The following is a 15,243-nucleotide window of genomic DNA, read 5'->3' on the forward strand; positions in this document are numbered from 1 at the left end:
CCCCGCTCCATTCGTTGCCACTGATGGTCCTAGGGAGCTACAAGAGGAAGAAATGACTCAAATCAACCTCCGTGTAAAAACAATTCATTCCAAGTCATAGCCCGAGAGAGATAAGAGAGGCATACCCGGGTGGTGAAGGAGTCGTTGTCGGAGGAGGAACCGCTGGAGAGGTCTTTGAAGAAGACCATGGCGACCCCGGCGGTAGGATGCGAGACGGCGAGAGCGAGGAAGCTGCTATAGCTTAGGAAGGGAGGAAAGAGGAAATAGGGGAAATGTGACTTGTGGTCAGGGAGAAACGGGGGTGGGGAAGGCGGGAAGGGGGGCGGGGGTAGATATTTTGGCGGTAGGCCAAAATTTTGGAAATGTGGAGGGAAACTTTGTGCGTGGTGCCGCTGGACCTTTCACTTTGAACGATTGTGTGCATCGCAACCGATTCTTCTGCTTTACACGCATGGGATGAGTTTGATAACTCAAATTTTCGTGGAAATTTCCCCAGGTACGCCATTGCATAATTTAACATCGCTTGCTAATTTGGGAACACAAAAGAGCGTCCAGCAGACAGAACACACTTACTGAATTGAGCAATTTTAGTAATTAAACAGAGCCAGTTGACCTAAACATTGCTCTAACAAAAGACCGGCATTAAAAACAATGGCTAAGTACGCATAATTTTAACAAATTAGCCGCCGCGCCGGCCTATGCATTGCCGGTGTGACATGAGACGTCGATGACTTGTCCTAGCGACATGTCGCCATTGGTGGACTCCGCGTCCCCCTGCCAAAGTCGACCGCGTCCTCGTCCTCGTCCTTGGCGCTGCCCTCAAGGTTGTATTACATGTAGTGGTGGATGCGCCAGAACTCGCGTTGGTACTCCACCGCCGATTCCTTGATGGATAGACTCTTCTCTACCTCGACCTCGGCCACGCGCAACTCCCCCTCCTGGCGCTCCTCGATCTCCGCCGCCTCCTGCATCTCTAGCTCCTGCACGGCGACCTCATGAGGAAGCAGGTGCTCCATGACCACCGTCGCCTTTTCAGACATGGGTTGCATGCTGGAGTCCGAGGTGGCCTGGAATATCTTGGTGTGTGCATCCTTGATCTTGGCATGGATGGCCTCGACCCGGGCCAGGGCCACATCGGTGGCATGGACGGCAGCTCGAGCGCTCTCGGCATTTGCAGCCATTTCGGCTGCTACAATTGCCCTATCGGCTGCCGCAAACGCCCTCTCGGCGGAAGCGGCCGTGCTCAATGCGGATGCGGCGACACTCTCGGCATAGGCGGCCACGCTCTCGGCGCAGGCGGCGGCGCTCGGGGGGACATGGCCATCGTACGGGCCTTCATGAATCGTTTCCATTGTGTCATCTTTGCAAGAAGGTGGTGCGGGAATGGGGGTCGGGATTCATGGATTAGGGGGTTGCCGGCACTGGAGCACACGAGCCGGCGAAGCTTAAGGAGGGAGACTTAAATAGACCCAGATATTTTCATCGCAAATGGTTCCTAGAAAACAACTGTGTGTGATGTTGTAGATATTTTTTATTAGCTGTGAAAGACGAATTTGGAGTACAGTGGCAACGGATGGTGTTTTAAATGTATGAGAAATTTTGTAGTACTAATACAACTGTCATGTCAAATTTTGGAAAATTTGAGGGGTCATTTGAACTTTTAAGACATTTAAGTGATTTTCTAGCCATTTAATGACTGTAATTGAAATTTGAACTACATGTACATGCAACAGCTAACCATAACGGTTTGAAAACTCATATTTTGTGTACTTGTGTGTGATTTAATTCCATGTGCAGTAAATTGGAAGGAATTTTCAAACACACTGGTCTAACAGCTATGACACAATTAAGCATGGAGTGACATGGCATTTTAATTCCAAAAAATTAAAAAAAAATCAAAAACACATGAAACCGTGGTTGACGTAATGTCATGCCACCAAGATGATGTGGAAAAAAATTTGGCATGTTTGACGAAAGTTTGGACACACACCCCTCACAAACCGGAGCAACTCACTAGAAGGCTCGTGGTTCCAAGAGGGAACAATGCATGTTAGAGGACGAACAGGACATAGCTTCCTCTTACGGCCTTCAATTTTTTTCTACGTTTAACGTCCACTACTACAACTGTAATGTGAAATTTTGGAAAATTCTAGGGGTCATTTGACCTTTTAAAGACATTCAAGTGGTTTTCTAGCCATTTAATTCAAATTTGAACTACATCTACATGGAACGCCTAACCAAAACGGTTTGAAAAATCATATATGTGCACTTGTGTGCGAGTTAATTCCACGTGTAGTAAATTAGAAGGGATTTTCAAACATATTTGTCTCAAGACATGGACACATGCATATGTATGCATGGAGTAACATGGCATTTTAATTCCAAAAAATTAAAATTAATTAGAAACGCATGAAACCTTGGTTGATGTAATGGCATGCCACTAAGATGATGTGGTAAAAAAATGGCATGTTTGACGAAAGTTTGGACACACACCCCTCATAAACCGGAGCAACTCACTAGAAGGCTCGTGGTTCCGAGAGGGAACAATGCATGTTTGATGACGAACAGGAGATAGCTTCCTCTTACGGCCTTCAATTTTTTTCTATGTCTAACGTGCACTACTACAAATGTATTGTGAAATTTTTGAAATTCTAGGGGTCATTTGACCTTGTAAAGACATTTAAGTGATTTTCTAGTCATTTAATGACCGTAATTCAAATTTGAACTACATCTCAATGCAACGCCTAACCAAAACGGTTTGAAAAATCATATCTGTGTACTTGTGTGCGAGTTAATTCCATGTGCAGTAAATTAGAAGGAATTTTCAAACATATTGGTCTCACGACGTGGACACATGCATATGTATGCATGGAGTGACATGGCATTTTAATTCCAAAAAAATAAAAAAATGATCAGAAAAACATGAAACCTTGGTTCATTTAGTGTCATGCCACCAAGATGATGTGGTAAAAAATTGGCATGTTTGACGAAAGTTTGGACATGCACCCCTCACAAACCGGAGCAACTCACTAGAAGGTTCGTGGTTCCGGGAGGAAACAATGCATGCTTGATGACGAACGGGATATAACTTCCTCTTACGGCCTTCAATTTTTTTCTACGTCTAACGTGCACTAATACAACTGTCATGTGAAATTTTTGAAAATTTCAGGGGTCATTTGACCTTTTAAAGACATTTAAGTGATTTTGTAGCCATTTAATGACCGTAATTCAAATTTAAACTACATCTACATGCAACGCCTAACCATAACGGTTTGAAAAATCATATTTTTGTGTACTTGTGTGAGAGTTAATTCCATGTGCAGTGAATTAGAAGGAATTTTCAAACATATTGGTCCCAAGGCATAGGCACACATGCATGGAGTGCCATGGCATTTTAATTCCAAAAGGATAAAAAATGATCAGAAAAACATGAAACCTTGCTTGATTTAATGTCACGCCAGCAACATGATGTGGTAAAAAAATTGGCCTGTTTGACGAAAGTTTGGACACACACCCCTCACAAACCGGAGCAACTCACTAGAAGGTTCGTGGTTCCGAGAGGGAACAATGCATGTTTGATGACGAACGGCAGCTAGCTTCCTCTTACGGCCTTCAATTTTTTTTCTATGTTTAACATGCACTAATACAACTATCATGTGAAAATTTGGAAAATTTCAGGGGTCATTTGACCTTTTAAAGACATTTAAGTGATTTTCTAACCATTTAATGACCATAATTCAAATTTGAACTACATCTACATGCAACGCCTAACCATAACGGTTGAAAAAAAATCATATTTTTCTGTACTTGTGTGCGAGTTAAAAATTCATCAGACGATGGAAATATCTGGTGTTCAAAAAAGAAAATGTAAAGATTTGGCAAGACAACCGGCCCCCACACGGTTGGCACTCTATCTCACGGCTCGAGGTTTGGTAGGTGAGTGGAGGGGATCATTAATCAGACACGGTTCTGCATTGGAAACCGTCAGCTATTATGTTCACACATGGATTTTCGCTATTATGTTCACACACGGATTTTCGCTATTATGTTCACACACGGATTTTTGCTATTATGTTCACACACGGATTTTGCTGTGGGAATCGTGTGTAATTCAAACTACAGTACTTGTAAATTCTGGCGACCGGCATGTGTACTGTCCCCGTCGATCTAGATTCCGGCCGCCAATAATACTACCTTGCTCACGTCTTCCCGCCTGCATTCTCATCTACATCCTCCCCTCGCTCTCCCTCTTTCTCTCTCTCTCTCAAATCTCTGCCATGGCACCGCCGGTCTGCCCACGTGCCGACGAGGAGTCGCCTCCCCCCGAGGACGCTCACTTGATTAGTAGCGACGAGGACCCCTACGCGCCGCCTGACGAGGTTGCGCCGAACCCCCCAACTTTGGATTGGTTTTGGGGCCAGTACAATCTTTGTCTATGGAAGTCGCTGTCGCCGGCTGAAAAAGCCAGGCAAGTGGCGTAAAAGAAGGAGATGGCGGAGGAGGAAGCCAGGTACCAGGCGGCCTGTGAAGCCCGTGATGCCGCCTGGAAAAAGGAGGCGGCGGAGCTTTGGGGGCGGGCGCGTCGTCATGCCGAGGAGGTGTACGAAGACAGGTACTTCACGAGGAAGGTCATAGGCGATGGGCACCTCCTCACTGCGTGGAGATGGGCCGATAAGCTCTAGCATGCCACCGACGAGGAGCTCCGGTGGGCACCCAACGAAATGGCAAGATCGGCCGTGCATGTCCGCCAGCAAGAGGCAGATCGGTACGTCAAGCGCTGCGAGGCGGAGGAGGCGGAGTATTGCCTCCGCACTGGGAAGACGCCGCGCGCCAAGGAGCTGCTGGCAAGGAGCTCCTAGAATACTGGCCCCAGGAGGGATTATTAGTTTTAGTATTGTTCGTTTTCAATTTTATGCATTGTACCTAGTAGTTAAGTATCATCACATATATATATGATGATATTATATATTCTGTGATGAACTAATGAACAATTAATATATATATATATATATATATATATTATGAATTCCATTTTCTATCTGTTTTTGTATACTAATTTGAATCTAGCTGTTATCATCCACATATACAGAATGGAAAGCGTATACACACACATTGAAACAGAACATATAAGAATGGAAAACAGAGTACACACATTGAAATAGAGCAATAAACAGAGCAATACTATGATTGTTGTGAATACATAGCTATCCACGTCGAAACGACTTTTCAAAATAAAACGCGTCCATGAGACCATGACCAATAGCTCTTGGCTCTGCCTGAACTCATGCAGGCGTTCGTCCAAGCGGTCGACACGCTCGTGGTACATCTACAATGCGATCTCAAGCTCCAAGTTGGCTATTTCATCGGAGATCACCAGCTCGAGGATGCGATGGCCATGTTCCTCTACTGCGCCCTGGTGGACACCTAGGCCAAGGAGGCGGTCGAGCCTACGGACCAGTGCGTTGGCATCCAGTGGGCCGCGGACAAGGCGAACGGCAGGGCGGGCGTCCGGTGTAAGTACGAAGCGGCCGACCTCTGGTGCAAGTATGGCGCTGAGGGCCTCTACCCATTCCTGGCGAGGAATGGGGGTACTGACCGGACGTGTAGCCAGCTACGAGGCCGTGTCGACAGCAGGCAAGCGCCGATGGATCCGCTCTTGCTGTGTAGCATGCCGCGCCTGTCGCTCTACGACGCTCCAACGGTCTTGCCGTGCGGCGAGCCGCAGCCTATTGGCGCGGACGCGCCTAGTGTCACAGCCCTAGCATTAGCCTTTCTTGTCATTGCATCATCATCTTGCATCATGTTTAAATTCCTTTTAAACTTGAAATGGGGACTGTTAAACCCTAGCAGCAAATGAAATTCAACTAGGTTCAAACTTAAATCCTTTCAATGAACCCACAATGCCCTTTAGAAATGTTCATCATTTCTGGATTGGTCTAGAACTTCTGCCAAAAATGATGCACACTTTTCTAGGTCATTTATGGATTTTTGGATTAAATCATAAGTATTTGAATTTGGACATTTAAATTCTATAAAATATTTTAAGTGTCCAAATAATCTTGAAAGCATTTGAGGACTGTTGGAAATATTTTCAAAAGTGCCCACAATTATTTTCAGGATTTTTACAAAATGAATTAGTATTTTTACTAACTCAAAACAGAGAAATAAAATAGAAAACTGTAACAAAATAAAGAGAGAGAGAGAAACCCACATGGGCCACACCTGTGCTGGCCCAGCCCACCTGGCCTGTGCCAGTCGTCACCCACCTCTGCCAGTAGGCAGAGGCGTGTCGCCTGCGCGCGCACCCGCGACCACCTCCTGCTTCCTCCTGCTGCCTCCCCGTCCCCATTCGAGTGCCACGAAGACGCCCAGCACCCCCTGCACCCCTCCCTCTCTCTCGCGTCCATCCCCTCCTCTCCCTCGCTCTCTTCCACGACGGCCGATGCGGCCATGGAAGCGCCGCCGTGAACCACCACGCTCCCCGACCCCCTCTCGCCATCCCGTGTTGCGTGGAAGCTATGCCACCGTCGCCCACGCCTCCTGGACGACCCGCAGGATGCCGGACGCACCGCACCACGACCATGGTGTCGTCTTCAACCTCTCGGCCGTCGAGATCGCCGACGACTGCAAGCCGTAACCAACCCTTCCCCGAGCCCGCTGAGACGCGTTCTGCAACCGCAGTGAGCTCACGGACCGACTCCCCCTCCTCTCCTGCTCGCGTTTTTGCTCTAGCTCCGTTCCCCACCTCCGCCGAAGCTCGCCGCCGCCACGGCCGATGAGCTCCATGCTCCTGAGCTCGTCCGCTCGCCCGAGCATCACCAGCGTGCTCGCCGCGCTCCTGTGAACCTGCAGCACCCACCCGTTTGATCTGCCGTGCCCCCTAGCGCCAAACCGAACATGACCGAACTCCGTCCGCCGCCTAGCTCCTCGCCGCCGCCTACTCCGGCCATACCAGCCTTCGGCGTCCGCCCTTCTAGATGCGCCGCACTCACCGCTGCCATTAGACGCAAACGGCGAGGCAAATGGTCGCCCGTAGCTCAATCCCGCAGCATCTCCATCGTCGGTTTTGGTCGCCGCCGGCCGAACTCCGGCGATGTCGACGTGGCGACATCATTAGTTGCTAATGAGCCCACTAATGACCCCTCTAGAGCCACTGACGTGTGGGACCCAGTGACTAATTAGGTTAGTCTAATTTTCTGTTAAGATTAGTACTAATATGTGTGGACCCCACATGTCAGCTTTGACTTTGGTCAAGTCAACGTTGACCGGTCCCACTTGTCATCCACACAAACCAGCCCGAGACACTGACGTGCCGACCCCACACATCGGGTTTGACCTGGACCCGTCCTGTTGACAGGATGACGTCACAGTGACGCAGTGATGAGGTCATAAATGCTTTTCCGGATTTTAAATAAATCAGAAATGATTTGTTTAATTCCAGGAAATGCCCAAAACTTCTAAAAATCATAGAAAATTATCAATAACTCCCAATGAAATAATTTATATATGAAAAATTACCAGAAAATTCAAGGAATCCATCTATACCATTTTCATGCATGTTAGGATGAAACATGATTAGGGCAAATTTCATAATAGGTTTGGAGTTGGAATTTGATATAGTTTTGAATTCCACTTCAAATAAAATGACTTTCTGTTGCATTAGCCCAAATCACAGCATATTGCCATGTCATGATCATGCATCATATTGTTGCATTGCATTGATTGTATTCTTCCTTGTTTGCCGGTAATTGCCCCCTCTCAGTAGACGATGTTTCCAACGACGTGATCGATGACACCGATGAAGAGCTATACTATCTTCAGAAGTGCGAGGCAAGCAAAACCCCCTTGTTCATTCCGATACAATCCCACTCTCTCGCTCTTGCTCTCTTTTACTGCATTAGGACAACAACGATTCAACTGTTACATGTTGCGGTAGTTGAACCCCTTTCCTTTGGATGACCTATCATTGCCACAGTAAATAGATGAAACCCACTAGCATGAGTAGGAATTGTTTGAGCCCTGATGTGCCTACTCATTCATGCTTGTTTGTCATGCCTGCTTCTGCTTAGAGTTGATTCAGGTCTGATTCATTAGGGATGAATTGGAATGTGGTGAACATGTCCTACTGTTGAGAGCTAAGTGTGTGAACATGATTTGGTAAAGGTAGCGGTGAGAGGCCATGTAGGAGTACATGGTGGGTTGTCTCATTGCAGCCGTCCTTAGGAACTGAGTTCTGTGTTTGTGATCCATGAACAGTTACTACCACACATTGGGTTCCGGTAACTCGACCCCTCTCGGCTTATTAATCAACTCGATCTCTATCCAGGAGTTGCAACTAGTTTTTGGTGTTTGTAGGTAGTGTTAGTAGTCTACCAAGTGGCACCCGGTACAGGTGGGCTTGGGACAGACTAGGCACAGTGGCACGGTGTACCAAGTGGCACCCGGATGGTGGGCTTGGGAACCCTGCTCACATCGTTTGGGGCCGTGAGCGACACCCTGGCCGGATCTCCTTGCGGATGGAACCCGAATAGGCGATAAACCTGGACTAGAGACTTGTTGGTTAGTCAGGTCGTGGCCGACTCCCTCGCCCGGCTTCTGCTTGAAGGTTGCCGAGGTACATGACATGTACAGGGCGATAAGTGGCGAGAGCATGTGTGAAGAAGTACACCCCTGCAGGGTTATCATTATCTATTCGAATAGCCGGATTCCTCGGATATGGAAACTTGGACCCCTTGCAATGTTCATAGACAAGTGAAAGTGGATACTCTAAAATGCGCAAGATAAGCGTGTGTGCTATGGATGGCCTTCTCGTAGGGAGACGGGAGCGGATCCATAGTGGAGTATTGATATGGTGAATATGTGGACTCGTGTGCGCCACCTCAAAAGAGTTACTTGCAGTCGTAGTTTAGGATAGCCACTGAGTCAAAGCTGGCTTGCTGCAGTTAAACTCCACCACCCCTTTATTGATACTGATGCATATGTAGTTAGTTCTGATGTAAGTCTTGCTGGGTACATTTGTACTCACATTTGTTTATTTTATGTTTTTGCAGAGAGACTTCAGTCTCGCTAGTAGTTCCACGTGGACTTCGACGTTTAGCTTGTTACCTCAGCTACGATTTTGTACCCTTGGGAGGGTCTTCTAGATAGTCAGGCTTCTGAGCCTTCTTCATTTGTAGTTGTCTGTACTCAGACAAGTTAAGCTTCCGCATGTGCTTGTTGCTTGTATGCTCTGTATGTTGGGTCATGAGACCCATGTTTGTAATACTTGGCTCCTTGGAGCCTAATGAATAAATACTCTGAGTCGTAGAGTCTTGTTGTGATGCCATGTTGTATTGCACATATTGAGCATATTGTGTGTATGATTGAAATGCTTGGTATGTGTGGGATCCGACAACCTAGTTGTTTATCCCTGGTAGCCTCTCTTATGGGGAAATGTAGTCTTGTGCTTCCATGAGCCATAGTAGTCTGCTACAGCCCGGTTCACCGGAGTCCTGCTAGCCCAGCACTACTGCTTTGGAACACTTGACTGGCCGACATGTGATTCACTTCGTTCCCGTGTCTGTCCCTTCGGGGAAATGTCACGCGGTGACATCCGGAGTCCTGCCTAGCCTGCTACAGCCCGGTTCACCGGAGTCCTGTTAGCCCAGTGCTACAGCCCAGATTCACATGCTGCTGACCGACATGCTCGATGTTGATTCATGTATGACTGTCCCCGTAAGTTAGTGCCACTTTGGGTTCATGACTAGTCATGTCGGCCCGGGTTCTCTGTCATATGGATGCTAGTGACACTATCATATACATGAGCCAAAAGGCGCAAACGGTCCCGGGCCATGGTAAGGCGACACCCATGGGAATACCGTGCGTGAGGCCGCAAAGTGATATGAGGTGTTACCGGCTAGATCGATGTGTCTTGGAATCGGGGTCATGACACCTAGCTTGCTCTGCGGCGTGCCATCGATCATGTTGTGCTGCGAGCTGCAGCCTGTCGGCGTTGACATGCCTATCTTGATCCGCGGCGCTCAAGGGCCATGCGCCAAAGGTCTGCTCAACTCTGGCGATGACGCGCATCACAGCGTCGTCCATCGCATTGCCGGGGAGCACCTCGGCCTCGATGGACCGTGGCGCCTGCTCGTTTTCCTCGTCGACAAGGTTGATGGTAGAGGCGGCGCTTTGGTGGTTTGACATGCTTGGAAAAGGTGGATGTGCTACAGGTTTCGCTTGTCACCTCCGTGTGTCGCGTGCCGCCTATGCGCAATATCGTTGGGTGGCGGGAAATAGGTGAGGAAATGGTGGGAAATGGTGGCGTGTTCATAAAACGCCATCAATTAATGGAAACTTAGCATAGAAGGAAGGTCGAGCTAGCACAAGAAGGAGATAATGATCAAATGAACATGGACCACACTAGGGAACCATTTCTATTATTATCGGTATTCGCACACATTTCTGATTATAGACCTATTTGCCGTGTATCACACACATCTTTTTATATTGAACCATTTCTGTTCTCTTGTCTCAATGCAAACAGTTCATCCGAGTGAACCGCATGCCGTATATCGCACACACCTTCATTTGGCTGTCCGTTTCTTTTGTGTTGCCTAATCACAAACAGTTCATCTGAAAGTGCAACTATCCCTAGGTGGTTTTGGTAATTCCTAACAACATATAGCTCATTGAGCTAATGCTATTCCAAGATTCATATTTCAGGAAAAGCTCAGTGAATGGCATGGCATGGATGAGGAAAGTGGACCCCTGAAAATACTAAGGACAAAAAGATTGGATCAAGCTCAAAGCTCAAGACTCTACATTTTATATTTTAGTGATCCAAGATCACATTGAGTCTATAGGAAAAGCCAATACTATCAAGGAGGGATGAGGTGTTGCTTGATGAGGTTCTTGCTTCATAGTGCTTAGTGATATGCTCCAAAACCCTCAACTACGTTCTCACATCCACATATGACCTAAACCAAAAGTCAAACTCGGCCCCACCGATTCTTTCTATCCGGCGCCACTGAGTTCAGATCTCATAGCCACTGCCACAAACCCTAGGCAAATTGGTCTCACCGATAGGGATCTCGGTCACACCGAGATGGGGTTGTAATCTCTCTGTTTCCCTTCGTAACATTTCGGTCCTACCGAGATGAGCGATCGGTCCCACCGAGATTGCAATGTAAACTCTCTGTTTCCCTTTTATAACATTTCGGTCCCACCGAAATGAGCGATCGGCCCCACAGAGTTTACCTGACCAACTCTCTGGTTAGCTTATTACCAAAATCGGTCCCATCGAGTTTGTGTAATCAGTCACACCGATATTACGTTATGCCCTAACCCTAACCATATCGGTCCTACCGAGTTGCATCTTAGTCCCACCGAAATCCTAATGGTCACTAGGTTTGCTGAATCGGTTCGACCCAGTTTCTCAATTCGGTCTCACCAAGATTGGTAAATTGTATGTAACGATTAGTTTTTGTGTGGGGCTATATATACCCTCCACCCACTCTTCATTCGTGGAGAGAGCCATTAGAACATACCTACACTTCCAATACACATTTTCTGAGAGACAACCACCTACTCATGTGTTGAGGCCAAGATATTCCATTCCCATCATATGAATCTTGATCTCCAGCCTTCCCAAGTTGCTTTCCACTCAAATCTTCTTTCCACCAAATTCATATCCTGTGAGAGAGAGTTGAGTGTTGGGGATACTATCATTTGAATCACAAGAGCAAGGAGTTCATCATCAACACACCATTTGTTACTTCTTAGAGAGTGGTGTCTCCTAGATTGGCTAGGTGTCACTTGGGAGCCTCCGACAAAGATTGTGGAGTTGAACTAAGGAGTTTGTAAGGGCAAGGAGATCGCCTACTTTGTGAAGATCTACCGCTAGTGAGGCAAGTCCTTCGTGGGCGATGGCCATGATGGGATAGACAAGGTTGCTTCTTCGTGGACCCTTTGTGGGTGGAGCCCTCCATGGACTCGCGCAACCGTTACCCTTTGTGGGTTGAAGTCTCCATCAACGTGGATGTACGATAGCACCACCTATCGGAACCACGACAAAAACATCCATGTCTCAAATTGTGTTTGAATTCTCCAAACCCTTCCCTTTACATTCTTGCAAGTTGCATGCTTTACTTTCTGCTGCTCATAGACTCTTTGCATGCTTGCTTGAATTGTGTTAAGATTGCTTGACTTGTGCTAAGATAGCTAAAATCTTCCAAAGACTAAAATTGGGAAAATGATAGATTTTTAATTGGTCAAGTAGTCTAATCACCCCCCTCTAGACATACTTTCAATCCTACAAGTGGTATCAGAGATTTGGTCTCCATTTGCTTTGATTTCCATAGCTTTTGGTGGTCATAGCCTTGGTTTCACAACCTAGGAGAGTATGCGTCTAGCGAGGGAAATTACCACCATAGAGGTCCTTACTTTGATGGTACTAATTTTGCTAGTTGGAAGCATAAGATGAAAATGCATATTCTTGGACATAACCCTGCCGTTTGGGCTATTGTGTGTGTTGGCTTGCAAGGTGAATTCTTTGATGGGAGAGAACCGAATCGTGAAGCTACCGCGGAAGAGTTGAAGATGCTACAATACAATGCTCAAGCTTGTGATATCCTCTTCAACGGATTGTGCCCCGAAGAATTCGACAAAATCATCCATCTTGAGAATGAAAGGAAATTTGGGATACTTTGATTGATATGCACGAAGGTACCGACTCCGTCAAGGAATCCAAGTTGGATGTGCTTCAAAGTGAACTTGGCAAGTTCAAAATGAACGATGGTGAAGGTGTCGCTGAAATGTACTCTATGCTTGCTCTTATCACAAATGAGATTGCCGGCTTAGGAAGTGAAGAGATGACCGACAAATTCATCATCAAGAAGATCCTAAGAGCCTTGGATGGAAAATACGATACCGTATGCACATTGATCCAAATGATGCCAAATTACAAAGATCGCAAGCCAACGGAAGTCATTGGAAGAATTGTTGCTCATGAGATGTCACTCAAGGATAAGGAGGAGCTCCATAACAAGTCAAGTGGTGCTTACAAAGCCTCATGTGAAGCCCCCACATCATCAAATGAGAAACAAACCTTCAATGAAGAATTGAGCTTAATGGTGAAGAACTTCAACAAGTTCTACAAGAATAGAAGCAAAGAGAGAAGTTCCAAGTCAAGGTCCTACAATGACAAAAGATCTTCTAGTCGAGAGCGAAACTGCTACAATTGTGGAAGACCCGGACACTACTCCAATGAGTATACGGCTCCCCACAAGAGAAGAGAAGATTCTCCCAAAAGAAGTAGAAGAGAAGAATCGCCATCAAGGGAGAGAAGGAGTAGAGATGATCGGTATGAACAAAGACCCTCATGAAGAAGCAAGGATTCGAAAAGGAAGGACAAGTCATCAAGGAGCTACACAAAATGAAGACATCAAGCTCATGTTGGTGAATGGGTATTCGGCTCCGACTCCGACAATGACTCCGAGAGAAGCTATCACTCCAACTCTGAATATACTCAAGATGAAGGTGTCGCCGGTCTAGCACTTGTGTCAACCAACTCCTACGACATATTTGATTCACCAAATGAAGGAATTGGAAGATGCTTCATGGCCAAAGGTCCAAAGGTATCACACCCCGAGTATGTTGATTTCAATAGTGATGAAGATGACTTGTTAGGTGATGATGATTTACTTGTTGACAACTATAGTGATGAATACTATGATGAGACAAACGACAATGCTAAGGAGAAGATTGAGTCTCTAACTAAAGAATTAAACACTCTTAAGTTAGCTCATGAAACTATCCTAGGAGATCATCGAGAACTTTTAAGGACTCGTGAGAAATTACATTTTGAAAAGCTCAATCTTGAGCAAGAGCATGAGTTCTTAAAGGCAATCAATGATGATATTCACAAGAAAAGTTCTTCTTACATTGCCAAGCGTTTACTCTTATCCACTTACATGCCTCAAGTCAAGTCTAGTAACAAGAACAAGAAGGATTCTTCTTCTAGTAGTAACAATAATCATGCTAAATCCAATGTTGTTGCTTCTAGTAATTCTCTTGATTCCACTAATGATTCTCTTAGCCAAGTTACACTTGAGCAAGAAAATAGCTTATTGAAGGGAATTATAGAGAAAGGTGTTTACAAGAGCCTTGCCGGGAGTAAGCAATTCGAGGAAATTGTACGCAAGCAAGGAAGGCACCGGAAGAATCAAGGTATTGGTTTTGAACGAAAGTTCAATGCCAATGGAGTTGAGTGGGAAGAAGATCAATACCCCAAGACAAAGTTTGTTATTCAACAAGAGAAGTATGATCCTACTTCTTTCAAAGGGACACAAGCTCAAGATGATCTTCCACCACAAGACCACAAGCAAAAATGCAAGGACAAGTTTCAAGAGGAAATTGATGCATTTGAAGAAGCTCATAAGGCCTTGGTCAAGTGGGTTCCCAAGACTACATCAAGTTCCACTTCATCAAGTACAACTACAACTCCGAGGATTCCCATCAAGATGGTGTGGATCCCGAAGAAGAAGAACTAGAGAGTTCTTGAGGGTGACTCCGCCAACATACTTCACTCTTATCATTTTGGCAAGAACAACTGCAATCAACTTCCACATCTTGCACTAGTTCAAGGAGTCACAAACCCTCTTGTTGGTAAGACAAGGGACAAGGTAACCTAAAGCTTTCATAGACATCATCTTGTGTGTGCATCACTCTATGTCTATGGATATCCTTGTTTGTTCCTTGTGGGACTAACCCGTGTAGGTATTGAAAGTGCAACTCACTCCAAAGGATAGCTCCAAATGATCTACATCAACATAGAGCATCCACATCTTCAACACCTACATGAAGTCATCATCGACAAAACCCAAGGTTAGTTCATCCCTCTTAGGGGGGATCTCACATCTAGGGGGAGCTTTACTCTAACAATTGAGTTAAAGCAACTCTAATGGTGTCAACACAACACCGCTTTATGTAAAAGTGGTAACCCCACTTGTGCTTAAACAATGAGTATGACCTATAATAAAATGTTCTCATTTGACTCCTAAGTCAATATACTCATATATAGATGACCTAGTCATCGCCAATTGCTTGATAGATGCTAGAATTGTTTGTGCATGCTTTGCCACATATTTCATTTGTCATTTTATTGTGCGAGCATGTTGGTTGCATAATTTACTCATTCGAGGACATCCACTTGTTGTTTTGATTGATTGGTTTCCTTTTCTTTTGGCCAAGTGGATGGAAAAG

The sequence above is a fragment of the Triticum aestivum genome, chromosome 2A (genome assembly GCF_018294505.1).
Source record: "Triticum aestivum cultivar Chinese Spring chromosome 2A, IWGSC CS RefSeq v2.1, whole genome shotgun sequence".
Taxonomy (NCBI): Eukaryota; Viridiplantae; Streptophyta; class Magnoliopsida; order Poales; family Poaceae; genus Triticum; species Triticum aestivum.